General features: G+C 42.4%; 1 long non-coding RNA gene across 1 annotated transcript in view; it reads right to left on the bottom strand.

The window, feature by feature from the left end:
- Positions 1-26,769, bottom strand: part of LOC133143884 (uncharacterized) — an 81,397-nt gene extending 54,628 nt beyond the window's left edge. Inside the window, exons 1-3 of the long non-coding RNA XR_009710502.1 lie at positions 26,648-26,769; positions 24,661-24,741; positions 23,231-23,334 (exon numbers count right to left, since the gene is read on the bottom strand). This is a non-coding gene — a long non-coding RNA (uncharacterized LOC133143884). The remainder of the gene's footprint in view (positions 1-23,230; positions 23,335-24,660; positions 24,742-26,647) is intronic.
- Positions 26,770-27,002: the final 233 nt, after the last annotated feature.

Raw genomic sequence — 27,002 nt, forward strand, 5'->3', positions numbered from 1 at the left:
GGAAGGTGATCGAGGCCCTCAACCTCTCCTTCTGCTGTTTCTTATATATAAATTAGAGCATATTTGCAGGAAATCAATGAGATTCAGGTTTTTTTTAATTACAAGAGCATGGCGAGTGACCTGAGCAGCAGCGGCTGCCAAGCGTAAAGCGAGCTAATGTAAAGCAAATCCTGTACCTGGGGAGCAGCAACTATTCAGGCTAATCCACCCGCCTTGAGGCTTCTGCTTAATAGGGACACCACGGGCCAAGTCATTGTCCTCTCTTGCACCCTGCCCTACAGCATGCCGCAAAAGCACACACTGTAAATATTTCAAGCGTATTGTGAGCTTGTCTTCATTTTAAATCCGTCAAAACCATTGTTACAACTCTCGTCCCTGAAAAGAGATTTGACTGGAGGTTAGCTTCGACAACAACTATAAATAAACGGTGGAGAGAATCCGGCGGTGGATTGCCGTGGTTGTATTATCAAACACCTTTTTCCGCAGGCCTGTCATTTGGCACCAGCTAACAGGGGAGCAATAGCAGCTGTCAGCAGCAGCCCTTTACATATCTATCCTCTCAATACATCTCATTGGAAGCGATTCATTTTACCTGAGGCACTTTTGTCATTGCAGTCAGATTCTTCCATTAAGTGTGTGTAGATGTACACTGCTACATGTACGCACAAACAGTGTGTCTCCAGGTTTCCCTCTGCCCTTCGTGTGCACTCATGCGTCACATACGTGCGAGTGCGAAAGCGCCGTGTATTTACACACATGTTTACCCCTGCTGCCATGGGAGCCCGGAGTACGCCAGAGGCGGTTGGGGTTACACAGCGGGGGATCGAGTTAGTGAAGGCCTGCCTGGGTAAACTCACTGATTATATGTAGCATTAATTCACACCCCCTTGACCTTACTACTCAATTTTTACTCCATCGCTCATAGTAAGGCTAGAAGAGACTCATACATTCTAATCTGCGGCTGACACACGCTTTAGCTCCGGGCAACACGTGTTGAGTCAGTACAAATGTTTTTAAACACATTGCAAAAATAAAGTGTACAAAATATGTATAGAAAAAAATTATATGTCTGTGGAGATCACAGGTGTCAAACTCAAGGCCCGGGGGCCAGATACGGCCCGCCATATCATTTTATGTGACCCGCGAAGACAAATTGTGCGTCAAATTTGTGTGTCATTACTAGAATTGCAAATTGTCTTCACTTTTAATTTTTTTTTTTTTTTAAATATTTGACCAGTTTTTACTCGTCTGATTTGAAAACGAGTTGTCAGTTTGTTTTGTAGCTTTTACTGTATATAATATGGGGTGCTCATACATTTATTTGGGTTGACAGTCATAAATGCCTTCCGAAAGAAGCTATGACTACAATGCGGCCTGCGGAGAAAAAAAAAAAAACTGGTGTAGATGTATGTGCCTTTAAGAGGCGGGGCTTAGTGGGGTTCTATTGTTCAATAAACAGCTTAAAACTTTTTTTTTTCCCCACGTTAGGCCATTATAGAAAGTGAATATCCTGTAAACACTGGAGTGAGATCATATCAAGGTCTGTGAGCCCGCCATGATTATTCCAGTCTGCAAGTCTTCGGTGTGACTGTCACTTACCTGTCTGGGCGGCAACAGAATTGTGTAGCGACAAAAAGTTTGCAAAGGAGAAATACAAGTATTAAAAGCAGCAATGTTCCGATTTGTCTTCACTGCCCCCCCACCCCCACCCCCACCCTCTCCCTTCTCCTTTCTATCTTTAACTCGCTTTCTGCACACTTGTGAAGACATCCTCCAGTCGGTCGCCTTCTATAAAATCTACAGACACACCGGCAGAAATAAAGCGTCACTTTCGGTAAAATGTAGGCCCTCCGCGCAGATAGCCCACTAAACATAGCCTGCTTGGTTCAACATCAACTTCAATTTGAGGAACCTCAGAGTATTTTGTTCCTGCATGTAGCAATTAGGATGTCAAATCAAACTTGGAAAGGCAAACAGCAGAGCAAGCCCGCACGCTGCTATTTCGAGCTACCACGTCTCTGTCTCGAGCACGCACACACACACACACACACACACACACACACACACGACTCCCACACAAGCCAGCTCCAGCGCCTAACGATGATACAAAGTTTCTGAGTGAGAGAGTTCCTCTATCCCTCACATGGACACACACACAAACACAGTGTCATGGAAATGATCACATCCCCAAACAATTCAAGTTCCTGACCCAGTAATCCACAGAGCCATAAATCGGGGTTTTCGGAGAGCGCCTGACCTCTGACCCTTCCAACACCAGGCCCGTCCTTACTGTCAGTCAGCTCTTTATCTTTCCCCTGACCTCTAAACATTACGCAGACAACAACAGGGCAAAGCCTGAGTTTCTATTCATTCGATTGTTGTCAACAAAGTTTCTCACCATGACACCAATATATTTATATATTCATCATCTGATATATTTTACTTTTTGGTAAATCAACATATCAGATATATTCCAATGCAGAAATTTGAAAAGTGGCGATAATTTTCATCATGCATATTTTTTTTTCTATGGGCCAACGAGAGTCAAACCTAAATATAAAATGGGAGTAAATTTCCGACAATTCATGCCGAATACGGCGGGATAAGAGTAAACTGAAAAATATTGATATGAAACCTGTTTTGTCTCTTCAGCAGCACATTGAACATGAAGGGGTTTGAAAAACACAACCACATGAAGGCTTCTTTTTACCCCTGACGCTTTTATTTCAAACTTCCTTTTGCCTTTAAAGTTCAAACGCTGTAATTTATAACGACTTCAATCTCATTTTGTAATAACAGGCTCTGAAATGACAGCATTTTGCTTCACTTTGTGAAACTGCAACAAACTTTAATCAGCGTACCATTGCATGAACTATTTAAGTGGCGAGTGCTATGCCAGTATTTTTTATTTTTTTTTTAAATAAGGCATTTTCCAACACAGCCACTAAGTGGAACAGGCACCCTGGTGTTTGTCTGCAAAGAGGGAGACGCTTGAGAATTCGGAGGCGAGCAGGGCCACCAAGGGACATTGGACTCACACCGGGTCACTGCTTCTCAGGTCAACCCGCCTCCCTCCCCTTTTGGTCTCCTTTCAACCTACAAAATGCCACGAGCAAGACTATTTCTCAACTTGGCAAATGGATTCACGCGTCCAGTTTGACAAGGCCCTTAAGCTGCTATGGAGAAGAATAATCTTATTTCCCAACCGAAAAGAGTATCACACAAGGGCACAGAGAAAAAAGTCCTAAAAATAGAGTATTGTGGCAGTAATTGACAGTTATTTAAAAAAAAAAAAAAGTTGCTATCCGCTCTGATGTTTACACATTGTGAAGTGAATGGAGCTTGGCATTCTTCCCTAGCTTAGTACTGCTTATGTTAGAGGATATTATCCACCTCTGTCGAAGCCTCCTCCCAACGTGATGACAAGCTGCCGAGTAACCCTTCACACAGCTGGAAACTCGGGGGCCCAGACTTTAGAGTCGTGCGCCCGGCCCCTCGACGGAACCCACGCCAGCCAGCGTACAGTTACTTTGCTCCTTAGCCCCTCCCTCCTCGCCTTCCCTCCTGCGCTGCCTGCTTTTAACACTAATTTGCTAGGACGTAGAAATTCAAATAATGATGTTCAGTTTTGACTGACCGTGTCAGAGACATTATTGGGACATTGTTTATTTTTGCCTTTGTTTACAATGGTCATCCATGTTGTTTTTCCATGCAGCTTTTTTCTACATAGTGTATAAGTATGTCACATTTTTTTTTTATTTTGATGATACCGGATGTGAGTGAAATTTTATGTCTGAGTGCCTTGAAAGGCGCCTTATAAATAAAACGTATTATTATTATTATTATGTTGTCGTGCAAAATTGTGACCTCAGATCTTCTAGTGAGGGTCAACCTACGGAAGCATGACTGATTTACATCCTTGCCTCTCCCTCAATTGCTTTTGAGAGACGCAGAAATTTTTAGGGTACAACAGCAATGGGGTAGTCCACGAAAGAATAGTCGTGGAAAAATGCGAAGACGACGAGGGAGAAATGAGAGGGGGGGTAAGGGCATACAAAAAAAAGGGGGGGGTGAGGTCACAAGGGCAGTGCAGGGCGTTCCCAGTCAGCGCTGTGTAAACAGGCCTCCTCCTGGAGTGGACAGGTTGCGGGGTTGGGTGGGGGGGGTTAAGTCTTCCACGGGCCACTGAGGCTGTCAGCAGAGTAGATAACTGATGGCAGGAATGTGGCATTTGTTCTCAAAAAGAGAGAACAGGAGGACGAGAGGCAAGAGCGGGAAGGGGGAGGAGCTCAACTAGTGGCAGAAAGCGGGGGCCACCAATTAACATCTACTTGATGCATTCATACTTGCGGGCCTCTGGCTCCTTAAGAACTGCAGCTGCATTTGTGCTGGCAGGCAGCTCCCTGCCCTCCCTGGCCCCATACGTTCACATCGACATGGCTTGAACCACACAAAAACAACACGACAGTACACTGCTCTCCTTGTCTAAGAGGTTAGTCATTACTACTCCCAGGCCGGTACGTTTCTGGTGATCGTTTAACAGGGTCTTGATTTTAAATTCATTAGTGCCGGCAGATCAACATTAACATTATTGGACATGGTGTGACAGGATTGTCAAAACGGTCCCAAAAAAATAAAATTGACAAATGCTGTTACACTTTGCACACTAAGACAAAATACTTCAAAATAAATAAAATACCGTATTTTCCGGACAATAAGGCGCACCTAAAAACCTAAAATCTTCTCAAAAGCCGCCTTACAGTCCAGTGCGCCTTATATATGGACTAAATTCCTAAATTCAAACTGGCCTGAAGCATTGTGTCATGAAATCAAGCATAAGTGGCCTGCTGAAGACTATGAATCATGAATCAAAAAGACTATGGATCATTATTTTGTGATTATAAAGTCATTTGTTGCAACTGAAGTTGAAATAAAAAAGAGAAAATGGAGAATGATTTGATTTGGATTAAATATCTGACATGATGCATTAATGGTGCGCCTTATAGTCCGGTGCGCCTTGTATAAGTACAAAGTTTTAAAATGGGCCATTCATTGAAGGTGCGCCTTATTGTCCAGTGCGCCTTATAGTCCGGAAAATACGGTAATAATAATAAAATGGACCGAACATTAGGGTCAAGTGGGTTAGAAAAAAAATAATATGGCCCAGCATTTAATGATTTGGAGTCAAATGGTCGTGTCGAATTATTCTTCACTAGGTATTGAATTTTCGAAAGTTTTCCAAACTTGCACTGTCGCTAGTTTGTCAGCACAACTCGAACAAAAAGTAGCGCTGCATCAGCAGATTCCTTATTAATTCTAATCTCACCCGCTAACATTATGTAAGTTTTCTTATCATCAGCTGTTCTTTGAAGCCTTCTTACACCAAAGAACTTGACATTAATTGTGGTAGTTGATGGCAGGCAGCAGTGATGTGATCTCTACAGTCTCTGTGTGTGTCCTACAATTTGAAGACTCATTGCCCTCTGAACCCAAAGCAGTTCTTAGCCTGTCCTCACATCAGGAGCATGTAGAGTAAAGATTGTTTGAGCTGACCTCAAGTCTGTTTTCTAAAGAACCTCAGAGGTCTCCATCCATCTGCAAATGGAGAACCCATCCTTGTGTTTGACCCTCCTTTTTCCACCACCCGCCGTGGTGGCCTTTGAGGCCAAGTGAAGTGTAAACAAATCCAATATACGCTGCATTGTAAGGAACCCCGAGGATCCCAAAAAAGTAACTCCAGAGGTACAAATCACTTCAGGTCACGGTTTGCTTGCTTTTTCTTTGCTCTATTTCCCTGGGGCTATCCAGCCAGCACCGCCATCATACACGTTTATTTACATTTGGACCGCTTAGATTGATTGAATGAGCCTCTTTTTGGTTCAGACCTCCACTGGTCTGCTTAGCGGTAAACCAGGACATCTTTGTACTCTGAAGGAATGCTGCACACACCCCATTCCTTCACTCGGAGTGATATCTTAGTCAAGTAGTCAGGATGCTCGCTATATTTCAGGGAGGAGACCACGAGAGAACCACTTGGACAAAACACAAAGTGGTGGAGGGAGCTGATTGGTTGACACAAGGAGCAATTTTTGGGTTATATGATTTCCTGACTAAAAATAAACTACAACGTATATGTTCATAAACAATCAGAAATACCACCGGGTATTCTCCTATTTATAATTTTGCATGCCGCCATTGTAATCAATATTTGGTAAAAAATACAACTGACATTATTCAAATTCAAAAAGCGGTTGTGAAAAACGTCACACGATTTCCTATGACGTTCTTCGTGACAGGCCCCTATCATATATCAATATTTGGGAGCGGTTACAACCCCCATTTGTCTCCATTTCTTCTCACTAACCACCTGCAGTGCAATCGTTGAACAGTTATTTCCTCCAACACGTTGTAGGCGGACACTGTTGCGTAAATAGCAACGTGCAAACTCTGTTGCAGGTCAGAGGGGCATAGGACAACTATCCATATCCTGGACAACACCCTCTCCTGACCTGGCAGGCACTTATCAGGTCAGGGTGGGTTCAGCTTCAGGGCGTAACCAACTCACTGTCTGCAAGATTCATACGGAATTAGGAAAGATGTGAGGAATGTGTCATGTGTTGCGAGGAAGTGGGAAAAACAATCTCTATCTATCTATCTATCTATCTATCTATCTATCTATCTATCTATCTATCTATCTATCTATCTATCTATCTATCTATCTATCTATCTATCTATCTATCTATCTATCTATCTATCTATCTATCTATCTATCTATCTCCATATACAGGACTGTCTCAGAAAATTAGAATATTGTGATAAAGTTCTTTATTTTCTGGAATGCAATTAAAAAAAAAAATGAAATTAATAAATGGCTTGCAATATTTCAGTTGATTTTTAATGAATCCAGATTGTTTTTTTTTTAATTGCATTACAGAAAATAAAAAACAATATTCAAATTTTCGTAGACAAATAGATTAAGTGTGCGTGTGTGTGTGTTTGAAAGCAGCAACATGCAAGCATCTGCCTGCACACGAATAAGAGATTACCGTATGGTCCAATGACTCTATTCAGCCAAATATGAAGACGAGTACTTGTAGATGGCGGTTGCTCCAGATGCATATCGCTTCAGTTGACTTTTGGGGTAATTGGGTTTGACACCACTCGGAGAACGATTGCCGCAAAACTCGTGTAAGCAGCATAGCAGGCTGACTAGGAGCATTGTTTGAGGAGGCGGCAGGAAAATACCCTTCAAGCACGGCAGTATGATTACCATCTGTGCTTCTCAGCCTTTTTTTGTCCATCCTGTCATATGTTCTAAACTTGTCCATTTATTTATTTAACAATTAGGATTCTTGGAGGGCTGACAGACTGAGCCTGTCCAGGCAGACAGCCACAAATGAATTTCACTCAACTGTGTGAACGCTGAGCGTTCAGTGAGCTAATATCGTTCAAATAGTTCCAAGATGTTCAGCTACTATAAGTCCAAATATTTAGATTTGAAAAGGGTCAACAAAATAGAGTGATGCCACAGATTCCTGTATGGGGGCAAGGGAATTCATAGATTTGTCATTTGATAGTTACGCAATATGTTCATTGGGGTAGAATATCTAAATAAACAGGCAGTGTAAATCAAGCATGACGTCATGAGGCAACATCTGCCTCGACGCATTTCTCAGCACAATATAGGGGACGAAAGTGAGTGTTGAGTGTCAAACTTCACACCCCAGTCCCAATATTGCAGCACTCCCCAAAACACAGGCGCCATACCACTTGTGTTATGGCTCTGACACTAGCTCCTGGCAAACACCACCCACACTGGAGCCGGGAGTCTGCCACTGCTTGCTTTACTTTGATGCTGTGGCTGAGCTGAGGTCGACCAAGTCTGGCGCAATACATTGTCATCTCACATCGTGTTACCTGTGTAGGCTTATGAAAATCCAACATTTTTTGATTGAACAACTTGAGGCAAGACTACTTTATTTATTTTATTATTAATTATTATTATTATTTATTTACTTAATTATTTGTATTAAAAGTACATGATTAAACAAACATTTAAAAGTATTTAGAAACTAAAAATAAGAGTTAATAGAGATAATAGAAAAGCAAAGTCAATAAATCAAAATGAAATTAATGGACAGTACAAGTTTTGGAAAATAATTTGATTTGTGTGATATATATTTTTGCGGTGCTCAATGAGGCCCCCACTTTAACACATTTGAGTATTTAAGGTCGATGCCAATATTAAAAAAATAAGGGTTGGTTTCTCCATGGTCTTGTTAAATTCCTTATGCCTGTCTGATAACATTGGACCAAAACATATTTTGCAGCCTTCACGTACATACTGATGTTCCACATATTTCAGAAAAGCTGGTTGCATATACCCCAAATAAATCGGGGTAGACAGTTAAACTTTTATTAGCTATCAAAGTTACATATCTCAACGAGGCAGGGCCGTGTCACATTTTGACAATCAGAACCTTTGCAAATCAGCCGCTCCGTTTGTTATCCGCGTAGGAATGTCGGGATTCAGACACGCAAAGTCCCATTTGCTTCTTTCTGTCACGCTCTGGCACACACCACAAACCAATTAAATGAAAATGACAGTTTGAAGACTGATTTGTCATCTCTTCAACTCCATCTGTCAAGGATTAGTGTATGCATACGGGCAATGCTGTCATTGTTTGAACAAAGTTTCATTATGCCACTTGGATACTTTTAAGTTCAATTTTAACAGACTTAGTTTAGGTTGAAAAAAAAACAGTTTTTTTTTTTTTAACATTCTAATTTGCGACAAAACCAAATATTTATATTTTATTTTTTACAATTGCGTGCACAAACATCTTGTTAGGTGTGGTCTGTGACAGCTTTGAGAACTATTTCAACCCGGTGCCTGAAATTGATGGCGAAGATATACTCCTCAATTATGCATTAGGCAGGCCAGGCCAGTCAGCACCCCAGGGCCCCCGTTCACCTCCCTCCCTTGTACTCCCACCCTCAGTCCCACACACACCCGTATTGTACGGCCAAATACAGTGATGATGTTCCCTTCGCTCAAAGGTGAGTAAGGCCTATTGATTTGTAGACAGAAAGCCCCCACTTCTCATCTTCTCTGGCCCCAGCTGCAAAATGGATTGGGGGCTGAAAAAGAGTGGTGGTGGTGGTGATGGGGAGGGGAGAGAAGGCTGTTAGCTGGAGTGAGGGGTGTTGAAGGAGACACAGAGAAAGAAATAAACTGGCTCGGAAAAAAAAAAAAGAGGTACCGGTGCTTTTGTTACTCTGTCAGCATTGATGACGTCACCCCCCTCCCCTCCCTGAGGACAGAGTGAGGAGGTAAAAAAAAAAAAAAGAAAAGTTAAGGGGAGGAGAAAAGTAGCTGGTGGTCTAAGAATCCGCTACTTGGAGAAACCCTAAATGCATATTTGACCTTGAACAATTTAGGGATTTTATTATCTTTTTTTTTTTCCACAATTGAAATATTAATTATTGTAATCTAGTTGTCCATCTAGTTGGAACATAATATGCTGGATTGGCATTGATGTCAGATACCAGTGAAGTGAACCAGAGCAAAACTGAGATAAAGAGCATTGTCTCCCCATTTGTCTTTACTCCATCCACCGATGGCTCCCCTAAGTGGACTCGCCATTGATAATTGCACAATGCTTCCCTTCCTGTGTAACAAAGGCTCCCCCAACCAGATGGCAAATTAATGCCAATTGTTCCAAAACAATGTAGACGTCTGATGACAGACGCTCAGGGCGCACGCTGGAGACGACAGCGAGCCGCTGTTTGGATTGGGCTTTTTTTCCTATTCAGCCTCCTCCTGTGCCGCACACCCGCACGCAGCGAGGGGTGAGGAAGAATTATTATTTATTACTCACGTCGTTGAACGCACATCCACCGAGTTCAAATTGGTCTGTTTTGATAGACAGCCCAGTTGGCCGTAATGTATTAAAGCACCACTGAATATATGTCATATTACAATTTCTTGGCTAATTATAAAATTGATTTTTTTTTTTTTGCATGGACATATAAGCGACACTATTTGCCATGTCCCCCCCCCCCCTACCCATGACTTTCTGTCTTTCCCTAACTTACTCCTACTCCCATCAGCGTACTCGTCTATCGACCTTGACTATTTCCCCTGCAGCAATGATAGGATTATGTCTGACATGTTTAAGGAAGTAGTAGTCTCGAGGAGGCAGAGAATGAGACAAGACACACACACACACGCACATTCCTGATGGCAAGCCTGCCTCAGCAGCCATGTGTAGCGATGCAGGTTTCTGCAATTTGTCTGTCAGTCTGTCATGGTGCTGCTGAAATTAATCTGAGTGCAAAGAGAGCATTGGAGATGAGCCAGAGAGGTTTTAGCGTTATCATTACAAATGTCAAACAAAATGACAGGGCAGCGATGATGCCATTGGCCAAAGGCCTTTTGCTTGATTTAGACAAGGAATTAGTCCACTTTGTCAAATGGAAGTGCACAGAGGTGAACAGTTATTGACTTGCTCGGTGGTGTGAGGGAGAAGATCTTTCTCCTGCGCTGTATTTGTCTGTCAGGAATATGATGAATGACGCTGGAGAAGTAAATGCAATCTCCAGCTCACCATTTTCATCTTGAATATCGCAACAGCTAAGTCAAATTCCAGCAGAGTGACTTAATTGGAGGGTGAGTTTTCTTTCAAAGTGAAATGACGGCAAGAAATGAGATTGCGGAAGTAAGTATGGCCTCATTGGGTCAGTAGCTCCTCATATCCGCTTTCCTCGACGTCCCGCATGAACGACTGTCTTAAACTACGGCTAGCATGTTTTATAAGTTAACAAGTCAGAACGTGTCACTGTTGCTACAGATGGGGCAAACCTTTTGCCTGCCCACAAAAGCTGCCATTCATCAGGTATTATATGATGTCACGGTGCAGTAAATCATAGATGTTGAAAGAATTTCAATGCGTCTTTGAAAATCATACGTCTACGCCGGCAAGTTTGATTTGCGGTGCGGATGTTAAATTAGGGCATTTATCAGATTCACGTAAAAAAGTTAAATGGATAGTTTGAAAGCTAAGAGTGGCTCCGTCTGGGGATGAAGGGATGAAGCTAAGCATTTGCAAAACATCTACTTAAGATCAACTAAGGTACAATTGTGAGGTACGGTTTAGGGGCGAATTATAGCCTGCAAGTATTCCGTATTTCGTAGAACTCAAAGACTTGCAGTCAGACAGTCGTCGACACTAAGACCTTGCAAAATGTATCCACAACAATGGCTGCTGAACTACTTAGTACTCCCACTCTGTCCTCAGGGCTTTACCTGTAACTGTGAGACATACGGTAAGAAGACCATTCTTGCAAGCGGTAGAGGGTGAGGACTTTTTTACCGATTGCGGATTAACCCCAACAGCGGTATGTGATGCCATGCTTGCACGGATGGCAATTATTAAGACGATTTATTATATTTTATTCATCCTCGAGGGGATTTTGTCAGAAAGTGGGTGCTCTACAAATATGCTATGAGCAGTTATGAAGTGGCCTCTCTTTGTATCTACACGCTACCTCGTTGAAAATAAAAGATATCAAATGTAAAATTGATAGCTTGTTATACAGTATACTCCTCACACGGTAGAACAATTCAACTTTATAGCGGTGTTTACGTCTGCTGTGTGGTTAGCTGTTTTCCGGTTCCAGTCCAGTATTTCGCTAGCAGTCAGGCTGATGCATAAAAAAGGTCCGTAGACCATAAGGTAAGATAATCAATCTTTATGACAGGAGAGAGGAAAGGTAATGACGTCAGACAATAGCTTTATTTATTTATTTTCCCCCTTGATGACAATGGCAGCATACTGTTAAGTCATTCCCTCCCATGGACGGCTATAGATGTCAAAGATGTATTGGTTTTTTTTTTACAGTTTTAATTTGGATGGTTGATTTTATAGTTGTAGAGTAGAATAGAATAGAATAGAATAGAATAGAATAGAATAGAATAGAATAGAATAGAATAGAATAGAATAGAATAGAATGCCCTTTATTGTCATTCAGATAGCTGCTCCCTTCTTAGTGCAAACATTACAAAATTTAAAAAAAGTATAAAAGGAAATCTGAGAATAAAGGTGGAAGATCTTATTTACAGTATAGCTATTATTGTATCCTCCAATTTAACACTAATGAGGATTACAAGGAAGAAAAAAATAAAATGGATAACTTCCATACTGGCTGTTGTTATTGGCGTTATTTTTGTTTTGTTTTTCGGATGATAACGAATTGCGGTTCTGGTAAACACCACAGATGTCCACCATGAAGCGTGTGTGTCCCAAGGCCTGCATCACCACAGAGCTAAGATTAAACCTTGGTTAGTTTTGTTGTTTGAACACTGCCTGTGGCTTCTTCATGTGGTTTCTAAAACAGCTCGTTTTTCACTAAATATATTCTCCAACACCGCTACATCATCTCGCCCTCCATGTGCCTATCCTGACATGACCAACCCAAACATTTACTCAGTGTAAAAAGACCATGGAAATTTAAATAGTGGATATTAGCAACCAGCTGGTTTTACAGTATGTTCATGCCATGGAGCAAGTGAGACGATTTATCCTCGACAACCACTCCGGGAAGATTTTTTTTCACAACATACTCTATTAAGGTTCAGTATGTCAGCCTCTCCATTGCTCATCCTACTTCAGGCAAGGAAGCATTTTTAATCGTTTTAGAAGAGCCCATGCATTCAAATGAGACAGCAGCAGCAGCCATCTTGAACTTTAATCGAGTAACAACCCTCAGTATGTCTTCACAAACTAAATACCCCAACGGCAGGTAGTCTGGGTAATTTTAGTGCCCATCACAATAATAGAAAGTCGAAGAACATCATAGCCTGATGAAGTGAACCAAACTAAATTGTTTCGTGGAAATTGATGTTATGAACAAGAAAATTACGGATGCTTGCATGCGCTTGTCAACTTAGGCTGATCTCAACGTGTCGGCATGCCAAATCATTGCTTGTGAATGGGTTTAACTCCCTCAAAGGGCAAGTGATGGCAAATGTTGATTCACTTCTAGTTCAAGTGTACCCGCTGATTTTTTTTATATCATCTCACGGAACATCGTGTCGGACTGGAAAAGCAATTGAGCCTGTTGGGTTTTTGGTTTTGTCAGCCAAGAATCCTTCACCTATACAAACACAGGAAGTGAAGTGTGCCAAGATATCGCGAGCCAGCAGAGACGATAGGACGATGGTGGTGACAGATGGGACTAAAAGACAATCTTAATGAGTGACGAGATTTTTATGAACAATCTTTGTTTTGAATGGACCTGAGCAGGACCAAAGATGTCCAAGTTCTACTCGCTGTGTGCCTTTTTTGTTCCTAAATCTAAGCCAGTACGGTCGGGTAATAATTTTCCAATCGTCCATCAACTGCCTGTCAATGTGCGGTTGGCAATATATTGATGCGTGTGGGCAAGAGTTAGAAATGGGATGGATAGGTCTTTTAAACGGACTAATTTTCAAACAGGCTGCGGTCGTGTCAGCTAAACAGCAGTTATGAACGCCCTTTAGACTGTTAAGCATTCCTGTTTTCCGTATGAGGGTGGCCACAGAGTGACAAGGGCCACCCTGTAGCTCCGCCCTTGAATCGGGTCAACGTGTAGTCTGAAGAAAAAAAACAATCGTGCATTTTGGCTTTTCCATTCAGTTTTACGGTCACTTTTATCCTCTTGATGAAGACTAGGAAAGTATTTTAGTCCAACATTAACAACATTAGGTCAATCTCAGTATTTTTCCCTGAGGTTTCAAAAAACAAATCCGAGTCCTCCCAGGTTAGTAGCATCTATCAATATAACATAAATGAAAGGGTAGATTACACAGCTGACTAGCCAGGAGCCATCTCTTCGGAGGCAAGAGAGAGAAAAGATCGGGAAATGTAAAAGTTTGGTTGTTTTACTTCCTCGCCCATGCTATGCAGCAGCTGTAAACGCAGCCGTCAAAACAAACGTGGGATGCCAAGGGCTATTCTTCTTTCCGAACACGCCCGGCACCACCTATGCACACAAACACAAACCTTAATCACTCAATGCGCATGTGTTTCGACAGCTACCGGTCTGTAATAACCCTCGGTGGCAGGATGGAAGTCTGATTGTGTTCCATCTATTTGTGCATTGGACGTTGAACCTTGTCATGTGGATTCAAACACAAACAATCTAGTCATGAACGTTCACGTTTGATTTAGGAGCAGGCAGACTTTGGAATTTGAGTCCTCTAACTCAGCCAGCCGGATAATAGAGACATCGGAAATGTGATTCCTGATCCAGAAGGAAGATTAGAATCATTAACTTTGGTTGGTGTGAGGACTCAAGTAGTTGACCCAATGGAGCAAACGACAGCTGCAAGGAGAGGCTAGCTAGCAAGTCAGCCACTAAAAAAAAAAAAAAAATGACATCCAAGTTCCAAGTCCACTCAGGACCTATACGAGTAAACTTTTCCAGTCCTGCTGCCCACCCCACCTCCTTCTCTCCCCTCCTATCCACCTCTTTTCTTCTTTCTCTTCACATGCTTTTACAGTGAGGTACGCTGAAAGCTCTCTTTGTTGCCACGGTCTGTGGCGTTTGAATGGTACCAAACAAGCGCCCAAGTGCACCGAGCCCCCAAGACGGCCCGCTGAATAGAATTCTTCCCCTGACTTCTCCCTGGCCGAGCGACAATGACTGGGACCACTCCTTTCTAGTTGGGCCCGCACTAATGGCTAAGACAATATTTGCTGGAATGAGGGGGATTTAATTTGCATTCAGGCTGTCTCCATTTCTTTTCACAAGACTTTGGCCTGCTCAGTTCAACGGTGCCGCAGCCTCTGAAACTACACTGCCGATTTTGCTTTGATTTCTTTTTTTTTACCCCCACCACCTCTACACAGTCAGACCCCCGAGCCAGTTTATTTTCCCCTCGATTCTTAGTTCTTGCAATTTAAAGTGGAAAAAGAACAGGCATCTGGGTCTCTGGAAAAGAACAGGTGTGACTTTCTAAGATTAAACTGCTCTTACATATCTAATTCCTTTTTTTGATGTATTCAAATGTTTTGCATTGATTTTAAGATCCTCGGGTGTAGTTCCTTTTTCATATCAATCTTTTTTTGATTTTGAAGGCTCCTGATGAAAGCGTTAGATATAACAACCCACGTATTTTATCTTAAACTGATTGTGTTGTTGCCGGCACAAATCGGGCTTGGCCGACCAAAATAATTGGTAATTAAATATTTCGGGGACGGTGGTTGCTTAGGGTTGTAAGAGAAATAAAATCAGCGAGCAACAAAACAAACTCTTATTCTGACTGGCAGAGGAAAGAGGGTTGTGATGTTGTGATCGGATAAATTGCGTTCTTCTTGCAGGATTATTGAAGTCCTTCAAAGCACAACAAGATCAAACTAAACATTTGTCCATTTTATTTTGTCATAATAGAAAATAAAAAATGTGCCTGAGGATTGTTACCATAGAAATCCCCTGACTAAATATTTGCGCATCAATTACATTATAGAACAATTGACGTTTTCATGTTTTGTTTTGTCGGTCAGTGCAACTTAAAGACTGATTGATATTGAAAATTTGAAAGCCGTGGAATTTAATATGTCAATTTACGAGCAGAAACTTGAAAAATATCTTTATATTCATAATCAAATATTTTTTGGGATGTCAGGCTACGCTTAGTTTGCACAACAGGGGTGACCAGAAAAATGAGCTCGGCATCAGAGAAAGAACAAATCGGCATGCAGTCACTTTTGTTATTATTTAAAGTGTAGGTCATGAACGACAACAATTCCTGATTTGGTTCCGCCAACACAGCAAGAGTCATTTTTTAAAATATTTCCTGCTTGTAATAAACCCCTAACAAAAAATAAAGTCCCTTCAAAACTGACGGCCTCAATTTTTGTGGCTCACTAAAGCAAATTCACATTGTTTTAACTTCAGGTATCTTACCAATTTATTTTCACTGAATAGCTGTGCCCTTAAATATTGTCACGCCAGAATATTTCATGATGCAGAGTCAGTTGTGTACAATATGATGAGACGATGTCATCAGGCTCTCTGACAGAAACCATAAGTTTGACACTCTTGCTTTAAAGTGGCCCTTTGACTTGTTGGCAATGACAAGTTTGAAACCAAACACTCAGCAGCCCTCCTGTAAAGATTTTTCTTTCTGAAAAAATAAAAAAATAAAAAAAATACACACTCACCACGTTCCTTTGATTCAAATTTGTCCTTTGGGGTTGCAGCACGTCGTTTCTGCATTTTGAGTAGCAAACTGCAAAACGTCACTGTTTTGAAGACATCTTTCAGAAGGCAAAGTCTTCTTCTGTCGAGAGGTTTGTGCCATGGGTAGACGCAGGGGGGAGGTAAACAGACATTTGACAGTGCCGTTCGCTCACTGCAATAAAGCGGTTTGCGTATTCCGTTTGAGGAGTCGGAGCAGGTTTTCCGTACCCAAAAGTGTTTATTATTTCACTCAAATTTTTAACACTTTATGTTGGGAATACTGCTTGACCTTGTCTATGTGACTATTTATCTGTTTCTAAATAAATCCTCTGACCGCTGACCATTCCAGTGTATAGGTTGAACCACAGTTCATGGAAAAGAAATCGAATCCAAATTCACAAACACGTGACAGCAACAGTGAACCAAACCCGACTGAAGGAAAGCAGCAAGTTAAATACAAGTAAATGGATGAGACAATAAGGCACACCTGGAAAACACCTATGTGGATGGAGGAAGCTGATTGGCTGACAACAAGCAGCGCTAATGAGTGGACATGAATATAAAATAAATATTAATATAAAATAATATTAACAGGACGCACTTTTCCGGCAGATTCTCCCATCCACTTAATTGTTTCTCTTCATTTACTATATAGAGACATGTTGCTAGGCAACACATTTTTCTACTAATGGAAAAGCCCCAAATAGTCATTCATGAGCAGTCCAATTACTTTTATTGTGTTTATTAAATACAGAAATGCAAATAAAATTGTTCCTTCAAAATAGATGACTTAAAATTCTCATTGTGGCCTGAAAGGTCAGGAGAGCATCTTGTCACAAAGCAGAGACACACACACAGTCACACACACACACAGGTGACCTCGGAAAATAAGAAAGAAATAATCATGCGGGGAAAAAAAGTTGAGTTGGTGAAGTAGGAGTGATGAAAGGGTGATGGAGGCCAAAAGTTTGGAAATATGCAGTGTGTATTGGGCTCGGATCGGCACAGGAGGGGGTTCACGTCGGGAAATAATGAATGCGGCTCTCAATTTTTGCCCAGCGACGGTTTCGGACTAAGGGGGACCAAATCCACCATCATTTCTTTTTTTTTTTCGCCCGCGGCCATATTGACTCCAGCCAGGCTGTTGGGTCTGATATGACTCCAGGCTATGTGTGAGCCAGTCCTGCCTGCCGTGTTTCTCTGCGGCCAGGTGGGTTGCAGAGAAGGGGAGGAGAAGTGGGAGGCTGTGATGGTGGTGGGTACTTTGAGTGTGTAGTTTTCCACAGGGCAAATAATCGTGCCCCCATCCACCAAATTAACGAGATGAAGTTCCACTGGTAACGAATGTGACAGCTTGTCTATCTGCTATGTGCCTGCTGAAGTGAGATGGACCCGCTTGTGTGTATACACCCCGAATTCCAATGAAGCATAGCATAAATTCATATAAATTATCAATTCATGTTGAGTTTGCTTGACTAAACCGAGACAAAAAAGTGTTATATTTTCAAAATAGCATTCCAATTGTCCCCTATATGATTATATGGGGGGGGGGGGGGGGGGGTCACAGGTAATATATTCCCGTCAGCACTATACTTAGACAAGACAGATGTCCACCCACCACTTTACCTTTTTTTTTTTTTTCCAATTTCCGTCAATTAACATTGTTAGGTGACTTACTGTCTGATGAGCATTTTACGCAAGGTCTGCAAAAAAAAAAAAAAGCCACAGTCTTCCTTTCATCTTTTCTCAGTACCATTTAAGAGCTATACTTTATCTCCATTTTTTTAAAAATTGGCTGAGTATAAACTCGCGTAGACATATAAACGTGCACTTTGTGTCCATTGCAAAGCCAGATGTTTAGAATTGCAAATGATGCGTTAGGTATTTCAAAGACAGCTCGTGTTTACTAGCGTCACGTTCCAGATTATCCATTGGATAGTCAGTTGGGGAATACAACCTCACTTTCTCGCTTCGTGAGCTCACACGCACACACACACGCACACCCATCTGCTTCCTGGTTGCATTATAAAAGTTAATCTTATACTTTTTACAATGAATCACTTACTATCTCCTTGTCAGCATCTTTAGTTCCGAAGTTCGTCAACGCTATCATACGGTAGAAAGTGAAATATAAAAAGGCCCTCATGGGAATTTATAAAGATGTATAGACAAAAACTGCTCCGGAGCAGGTCTGGGAAAAAGAATCAAGATCTTAAGAAAGAAGGTGAGGCTAAGATACAGTTATGTTATGTTTGCCTTCCTTGGATTGAATATTTAACAAAGCGGCTGGTTAAAATATAACACAATGTTCAAGCATCCCTATAAATATTTAACTAACTGACAAGTGTATTCATTGCCATGCGCTCTTGGAAACTGCAAAAAGACTGCAGGGGAAATATGAAGCGGGATTAAAACGTTACCCGGACTTTAAGTGTGACAACATCGCTCCCAGGTTTTCATACTTGTTTATGTTCTGACTAAAGGAAAACTACTTTAAATTGCCTCATATTTTGGCAGACAGTGAACTAAATCGGGTACTGAGACATGTTTTTTACCGTATTTTCCGGACTATAAGGCGCACCTAAAACCCTAAAATTTTCTCAAAAGCCAACAGTGCGCCTTATAGTCCGATGCGCCTTATATATGGACTAAATTCCTAAATCTAAACTGGCCCGAAGCATTGTGTCATGAAATCAATCATAAGTGGCCCGCTGAAGACTATGAATCATGAATCAAAACGACTATGGATCATTATTTTGTGATTATAAATTAATTTGTTACGTCTGAAGTTGAAATAGAAATGATAAATAGAGAATGATTTGATTTGGATTAAAAATCGGACATGATGCATTAATGGTGCGCCTTATAGTCTGGTGCGCCTCATATGAGGACAACGTTTTAAAATGGGCCATTCGTTGAAGGTGCGCCTTATAGTCCGGAAAATATGGTAATTTTTTAATTAAAGAAGATTACTTACTGTATTGTAATGGCAATCCAGTTAAAACGGGGTTTTTTTTTTCTTATGCATATTCCAAAAGTTTCACATACAGATGTCAATGTTGTGATGTCAAATCCAGTTCACACCGAACTGCAAAAGTGACAGAAAACGCTGAACTATGCATGCCAGGCCAGTGGGTCACTTAACTTTTTTAACCTTTTACTATCTCTTTACCGTGTCGCCATGGAAATTTAGGATACATTCCTACAACACCACCTCAATGTTGCCCTGCAAAAACAACCGAGAAGCCAGAGAATAAATTACAGTGTAAAACCAGGGAGTATTTTCAACGGCTACATCCTCTGTCTTTTTCTATTTTTTTTAATTGCGATTAGAGCTTTGCAGCTTCTGGTTTCTTGCCTTTATGTCAGATTAGAAAATGAGCTGTTCATGAATACACAGCTGGTGAGCTTCATTCCGCAACATCGGTCCCGGTGTGGTTTTAAACCCGTTCAGTGAAGGTAAATAGAGTAAATACAGACAGACCTTGCAGCTGCTAATGTACTTAGTGTTAGCGGTAAACAAAATGAGATTACCGCGGAGGGAAGGCAAACTCCGAATTTGATTTACTCAGCTTAGCGTAAACAGCTTGTCAAACTGCTGCTGTGCTGCAGTGAAATGTGTATTTGACTAACAAGCAGTCTAAGTGTTTTTGGTGCTTTTCATAAAGTAGATGAGGGAATTGTCAGTGAAATTGGATGTGGAATGTGTGTCGCCATTTTTATTTTTTTTGCCTCAAATATTTTATATGCTTTGGGACACAGTTTTAAAATATCCAACACTATTCATGAATGACAACTTCTCTTTTCATAATGATAAATAGGGTTTTGTTTTTTTCCAAATTAGAATTTATACGTTCTCTCCCCGTTCCGACGACTACAGCAGTCAAATTATTTCTCCATCTTGCTGTCAGGCAAAAAGATTTCAGTGTCTCCCCCCTCTCTCATAAAAGAAAGGCTAATTGCATGTCATTGATTCAATGCCTAATTTTAATGGCCAGGAGAGGTCATTTGTTCACTCTGTCTCGGCTGTCTTGATGATGAGATTGAGGATAAAAGATAAAACTCTAGAGTGAGATTGTAGGTGGGAGAAAAGTGCTTCTACTGTAGATAATGTTGCTATACTCTATTCTTTTGTCCTTTCACCCTTCCCAGATGGTTAAAATTGCCTTCCAACTCCTAAGCCCATAATTGGAAGTACGTCGAGAAGTAGTTTGAATTACATTCGACTGCTCCTAAAGGGACCAGACAGGATGTTCCAAAGACAAATTTCCATCAACCGATACAGTCAGCTTTGCTAAGTTAACGTGGATAATGATCATAACATTCCATTCCTGAAGTCATCATTCTCGGTTGAACCAATAGTGGGCAGTAGTGAGTTTAGCGTCACCAAAAAAGTGATGCAGGATATTTTAGTCGGCGATCAGGGTGCAACATTTGACTGATTTCAGGTGTAGTGGACCACCCTCCACTCAGCGTGCCCCACCCAGATTGGTGGTTGATGAAGGCATCACAGCCCCCCCCCCCCCCCCCGCTTTTTTTTTTTTTACAATGAGAGCACTTCCTCCAGGCCTAATGGCCTCTGAGCTTCGGCTTTTGTCCCCTGATTAGCCAACCTATTGAAGGCTCAGCCCCCTAATTGCACGGCCTGTTTAGTAACCCAGCATTACAGTGAGTATTAATGAGGCACAATTACTGCGCCCAGGAAATCTCCCAACCCGGTCCTCTCCATTTTGACGAGCTACCCCAAAAACCTCCTTGAGTGTAGAATGCAGCCAGAGCAAAAAAAAAAGAACGCACGCACACATAGGGAGGGGGGGGGGGGGAATACATGTATTTATTCGAAGCCATCTCATAATTAGGCCCTAGAGTGAATGACGGACGATTGAGTGCGTGAAGAAGGCGAGGGGAGAAAGAGAGGTAGGGAGGTGAGGGGATGGCGAGAAAGCAGCATTCAATAGTGGAAAAAAAAAAAGCTACAGATACAAAAGGTGGAAGAATGACAGACACATGAGTGAACCCCGCTTAGAGAAATGAGGAGACAGAAAGATGGATGAGGGGGAGGGAAGTGGAGTGGGGGGGGGTGATGTTGCATTGCAGTTGAGGTGGGTCAGACACAGATTAAAAGCTACAGTTTAGTCACGTATCATATTTTGGCGCCGCGGCGTTGTCGGAAATCTACAAGGTGGGAGCAGAACGTGGTGACTGGAAAAGGTGCGGCGGTAAGCTCCTGAGTCCGTTCCACTGGGGGAGCTGAGGGATTTTTCTCTTGCATTTTATCCACCTTACACACACAATGAAATTTGAAACAATGTCTCGCTCTGTCTTTTTTTTTTCCAGCAGAGGCTGAAGGAGGAATAATTGCCAAACCTCAACGGCAATGTGGTCATTAATGAAAACCCGCCGACAAGAGAGCTTCCATTTATACCCCAGAAGTTTTTTATTTATTTATTTAACCAATGGACCTGCAATATAAATCCAATTCCCACTGTGAAAAATTCTATCCACTTCCTGAACAAGAACGGACCGGTCCATAGATGAGATAAGACAGAAGTGGAAATATTCCGCCCGCTCCTGTAATTAACATGGACGTCTCACTCACTCATCAGCATTCCGTCTACGGCACTTTTATGAGGAGACGTGCAGCAAACACACACGGAATGATTCCTTCGCCACTTGGGTAGATTGTAAATGCAAACCAGTGAGGCGAGAGCTCCTCGAGTTCTTCGCTTCGGCCAAGATTAGCCTCCATAAAGAGGATTTGCTACTTTTTTGCAACTAGACATTTCAGGAATGTTCATTGGGGCTTTTCAGTGCATTGTGTTTACTCACCTGTCAGTCTGTTTTCTTTCACTGAAATCCCCCTCCTCCCCCCCGCACACCTCAGCCACCACACACACACACACCACGACCAAGTTTGTCGGCGTTGACAGCGGAAAACGTGAGTACATTAGTCTCATGCGATCTGCACTCGGGAGCCTGTCTGTCTCAGCTCAGCTCAGAGCACTTCACCTGAATGGCCTTTGTTTCCCCGTGACCCCCCTTAGAGGGGGTCGCAGCCCGAAGCCATTCCACCCCACTGTGGCCCTCCTCAGGTTTCCCTCTCCCAGAGATATCCGGGGGAAGAACAGAAGAGGATCGCGACAGGGAGATGTAAAAAGAGAGGTTAGAGGCTCAGGTGAGCTTAGCGTGTAGCTTGTCAATCACACATCATACGCCATCGCTCAGGGGAGGTTCTTGCCTTCCACTCTAGTGGCCCATCTTCTCAACCTCAGTCAACTTTGAATGTCATTCAAGTCAGCACCCAGGCTCCGCCAAACCCGAGAATTACATTATGTGCGATTCGTGAGGCCTGACCTTACAACTTTTTCGACAAGATACTTTTTTACAGCGATCAATAGATCGATAAAAATCTTGGCAGTTGAAGAATAAACACCACTATTATGATAGTGGACCTCATCGCCCTTCAATGTTTACAAAAGACAGAAAATGACCATCATAGTGTTTGTTATTTGCATTGGCAACTCCTAATTCAAATTAATTATTCATATAGAAATGACACGGCTGTCAGTGTTTGTTTGAAAGGCGGGGGAGAGCTTGTCGAGATAGCGAGGTCTTTCTGTTTGTGGAAGGATGGGGGGGGGGGCAGAAACCGCACGCCAGATAAGGTCAATCACATCCCACTATTTGGCCTTGGGGATTTATCTCTAGCTTGTACACCCGTCGGCGAGAGATTCACTTTACGCGAACTTGGAGTGAAGGTTGAAGCAAAGCGGGGAAATAACATTGTTTACATACATAATCATGTTTTAATCAGACTGCTAATGAGCACTATAAGATGCCCAGGGTAGCTCATCAGGGGCATCGCACGGCCTCTGATGTGCATAACAAGAACAATTCCGGACTTTAAACGAGACGAGACGAGTTGCAAACTCCACAAGGCCATTTGCGTTCCACATCTGCTCCGTTCATCCCACCCTCTGCTTGAGTGTTCCCGATTCCCTACCTTGCCATTTTCTGCCACTCTCACTTTCCCTCCTTCCGTCTGGCGGCCATCCTCGCCCGTGCCATCTGTTTCTCCGTGCGCCACACGCAGACCAGACGGGCGGTCTTCGAGAGAGAGAGCAGAAGAGGGGATGAGGGAGAAAGATGAAAATTAAAAGTAAGCATGCTCGGAGACATTGGAGTCGTTTACTGGGTGCTGGCAAAGAGATATGACCAAAATAAGACGTGTAATGAATTCGAAATTGGCTAATTTGAAACTATCGCCAGTTCTACTCAAATGAAGATTTTAGGCAGCCGGAATGAGTCACAGCTCCTTCCTCCATTAAATTGATTGGATATATTTTAATCATGTAACAGATTTATTTCCAGATTTGGTAGTTTCTACATTATGTTATTGTTTTTCATACTTGCCATGAGACAGCAGCAAGTCTCAAAAGATTATAAAGTCGGTCAAGAATGTTGCGGCACATGTCCTGACAGGAATTAGGAAGTGAGATGAGATTTTCTGGACCGGTTCCTCGACACATTTAAAATCCTCCTCCTCGTCGTCTGCAAAGCTCTTAGTGGTTAGGTTGTGTCTGAAAGTACGTAATACCTTCATTAAAAAGTGCTTGGTCACTGTTTGGTCCAAGATGACCTTGGCTTATGTTAGACTGGCTGTCTGCCCTTTAGTTTAAAAAAAAATGACTTTTTTTTATTTTTTAAATGGTTTCCGGGCAGTTACAAGTGGCGAAGCAAACAAATGACAGGACCAGAAAAATCAACAATCAAGAATTTGACCATACTGCATACAAAGTATCAAAATGTAGGTCAAGTAAAGAGTAAGAAGTCAAATCTATCTCATAAAAGTTTTTTTTTTTCTTGTCCCGCTTGTCAGTATTAAAACAATAAAATACAAATGTGTCTGCATTTCCTGAGCAAACGGAATCTCAGCAAATCTTCCTGAGCGGAGAGAACAAGTTGCACGCTGTTTTACAAGAGGGGAGATAAATCTGTCAAGAGTGTCAAGTAGCAGGCGTCAAGGCAGCCAAAAGAAGACTGCTGCTGCTGCTAGCTGCTAGCTGGCCAGATTCTTGTGGCATCAGATGGCTGAAAATGCCAAACAATCACACACAAGCCGGCACACTCAAACTTGCTTGGCTTCGGGGACTGCAGCCAGAAAGCAGTCAGAATTTTGGCTGAGGCAGTATGGGCCAGATATCCCCCCCTCCTCCTCCTCTCCCTTACAAACAATGTTTTAATTAATTTTCAAGTGAGTACAAAGTAAATCACTCAAGATTTCAGTAAGAATCCATTTCATGGATTTGACCTACTTAATATTTGTGTCGGAAAACATTCGACCACATTTGTAGTTTGCCGATCTTATATTGGGGCTTACAATAAGTCAAGTTTATTTATATCGCCCTAAATCACAAACAATAAATGTCTTACCATAGTAGAAGTGTTGCTGGACACTTGGTGGAGATATTGTTCTATTTGAAAGACTTCTTGTTGCACTCAATTGTTTTCCTCCTAAAAAACACACACAGAAGGACCGCAGCTGTAAAGAAGGATTTACAGGGGCCACCTCGTCTGTCCTCCCAGCAGTAGGCTGATTGGAGGGGCCGGCTGTGTTTGTTAAGGTAATGGGCCCTAGGTGAGCTAATTCACAGGGTACACGCTCCACGCTCTGTCACCTCGGCAGCACCTCGATCGGGGGGAGCGGAGGGATTGGCGGTCCGAGCTCTCCCCCAAATCCCCTCAGCCTTGCTCCATCTACTTCAGCTCCACCTGAAAGTGATTAACCGGGGCCAGCCGTGAGCAAACAAGCCCCATATGGAGTGTCTATAGGCTGGAGCCTGGGGAGCCTTCCTCCACCTCTTTGCAGAAAAAGAGGCCTGAGCAAACACGGCTAATGAAGTCTTAACAAGCAGCCCGGGGTTAGTGCGAGCCCGCTAAATGCCACCGAGGCTCTTGGAATTGTGTCCGGCAGATTGGCTAAATCTCCTCCGAGCTTTTCCCTTTACAACAGGGGTCCCCAAACTTTTTCCTGTGAGGGCCACATAACCTTTCCCTTCTCTGATGGCGGGCCGGTGGCAGTTTGTAACTGTGTGAGAAAAAGTGTGACGATCGTAGGGGAGCTTAAAAAAATTATTGTTTTCCAGAAAGCCACACATAACCAAATAACGGTTATTTAATAACCCTTTCCAGGTTCTTTACAGAAAAAAAGTCAGGAAACAAATAATAACACTATTAATGAAATAAATAATAACTAAACCCTCTCTGAGTTCTTCACAGAAAAAACAGGAAATAAATAACTAAATAACTCTCTCTGGGTTCTTCATAGAAAAAAACCATGGAACATTAACTTTCTGTTGTGCCATGCACAATCTTAACAGATAAAAGTTCAGCTCAGTTGTCAGAGCAGAACCTCTCTGACACATATGAGCAGTCTCTTAAAGTTCTTGTGTTCCTTCCTTATAATCCTTTTGTAGGTTCCAGTAGGCTTGTAGATACTGCTGTCTTTTTTGTTAAAGTTTGATAGTGCGTCATAGTCTGGAGTAAAATTTGTTGTGGCAATTCTTAGGCGAGATCCGAGGTGTTGGTCCGTTTACCTCGATCTGTGACGGGTAGATGTTGACGTTCATGTGGCTGAACGTCACGTCGCGTACGTCGAGCCAAATTGGCAACTCTTTTAAACGCTCGGCACTGCTTTACTTGGGCGACATTTTAACGGAAGGATTCCAGGGGAAGGTTTGTGGGTGGCTTTAGCGCAAAACTGCATCTGAAAGCTCAGCGCGCAAATTACAAGAATGCTGTCGTCACAGCCCACGCTCTAAATTCGGGACTGATACAAATAGAGCGCGAGTGCGCCATGTCCGTACACGCACTTGTGAGTGTGCACCGAGCTTTCTGACACGGCTTCCGGTAGTAAATGCGCAGGCGAGCGCTTCCCCATCTACTGGGGAAACGCAGTCATTGCAGGCAAAATGAGCAAAAAAAAAAAAAAAGTTTAATAATACAATTTATTCAGGGTTGGCGGGCCGGATTAAACGGTCCCGCGGGCCGTATACGGCCCGCGGGCCGTAGTTTGGTGACCCCTGCTTTACAAGATAAACTGGCATTAGCATATCTCCGTCTCGCCATCTCGTATAGACTCGGAACAGGGAAGCGGTCACACTTGATGGGTTTCCTCTCGGAACACTTGATTACGCCGGCGTTTAAACGAAACGCATTAACTTGCCTTCCTGATGTTCATTGAGGATTTTATTCATTGGTCACACATCCTTCTCAAAGCTTTGGTGCCGGCTCATATTCTTTCACAGCATGAGGCCGGCGCAAGATGAGCAGATATGGTATCGTCATTGCGCTGCCCTTACTTTTTTCCTCCCTTAACACATAATGAGAGATTTCACACCGTGCACAAACAAGCACTCACACAGACCGGTGTAAACCTCCATCGAGCTCGGCTGAACTCTTGTCTCCCAGCCAATAACGGTGCTCTCGGCTCATTTAATCAAGCTGTGCCGTCCAACTGAGCTCGACTCTGGGCTATTGCTTTCATTCAGTGGGTCAAGGCTGTAAAAATAGCTCCTTCACGTCATAAAGCTCGGGCTGCAAACCAAACATCAGCAACTCTGCATTCTGGACCTTGCACACAATGTCAATATCGTTTTATGTGATATTACAAAACTGATTTTGGACTATCTGCAAAGATCATTATGCACTGGACCTCATTTACATCAGATTTGTCATTGTTTTCAGGAAAAGTCATTAATCTTGTAGAGCAGGGA

Source organism: Syngnathus typhle, linkage group LG19 (genome assembly GCF_033458585.1).
Source record: "Syngnathus typhle isolate RoL2023-S1 ecotype Sweden linkage group LG19, RoL_Styp_1.0, whole genome shotgun sequence".
Lineage (NCBI taxonomy): Eukaryota > Metazoa > Chordata > Actinopteri > Syngnathiformes > Syngnathidae > Syngnathus > Syngnathus typhle.